Source organism: Triticum aestivum, chromosome 5A, assembly GCF_018294505.1.
Source record: "Triticum aestivum cultivar Chinese Spring chromosome 5A, IWGSC CS RefSeq v2.1, whole genome shotgun sequence".
NCBI lineage: Eukaryota > Viridiplantae > Streptophyta > Magnoliopsida > Poales > Poaceae > Triticum > Triticum aestivum.
The window spans coordinates 231,534,245-231,535,004 of NC_057806.1; positions in this window are offsets into that span (position 1 = coordinate 231,534,245).

Below are 760 nucleotides of genomic sequence, written 5' to 3' on the forward strand. Positions count from 1 at the left end.
TTCGATGAAATTTTAGGTAAGCATGATCTTATGATTTTTTTTATGAAAGTGGGCTTGGACAGGTCATGACTGTGTTTGATGATAATACCACTATTTTGGAAGAGTGTTAATGTTGCATGCATGTGAGTCATATAGAGAATATGTTATGTGATAACTGTATTGTTGAATTTGAATATGATCCCACATATAAGTATTATGAGAAAGGGAAATTGTAACATCCCAAATTTTCAATTTGGAATGTTATACACAGATCATTCTTGCATATCACATTTTATTGCATTTTCGTCTTGCAATCCTCAAAATCCTAAGCAACTCAAGGACCCTCGGAGAGATTTGAGGATTTCCCGGTTTCCTTATTTGATTTTCATCAAATAGTGAAATCAGGATTTTGGTTTTAATTATTTTTCTCTCCGAAAATATTTCATATTACTATATGAGAGGAGATAATATGACTTCTCCAAAATAATTTAAATATTGGAGGAAAAATATTAAAATCATTTATTTGATTTCATTTGGATTTTATTTTCAATTAGAAAAATTGCACGTTTTTAAAAATTGCATTTTAGGGCCAAGAAAATGATCATCTTGTTCTAAATATTTTATTTAGACGGTGAAAATTTGTTTTGGCATTTTAGAATTTTATTTTATTTCTTAGGATTTTACTGAGTTCGGCGGAATTGTTTAAAAAAAACTTCCTGCGCCCGGCTGGGCCGAAGCCCAGCCGAGCCAGGCCGGCCCACCCCGCGCACCGCCTCCCCTC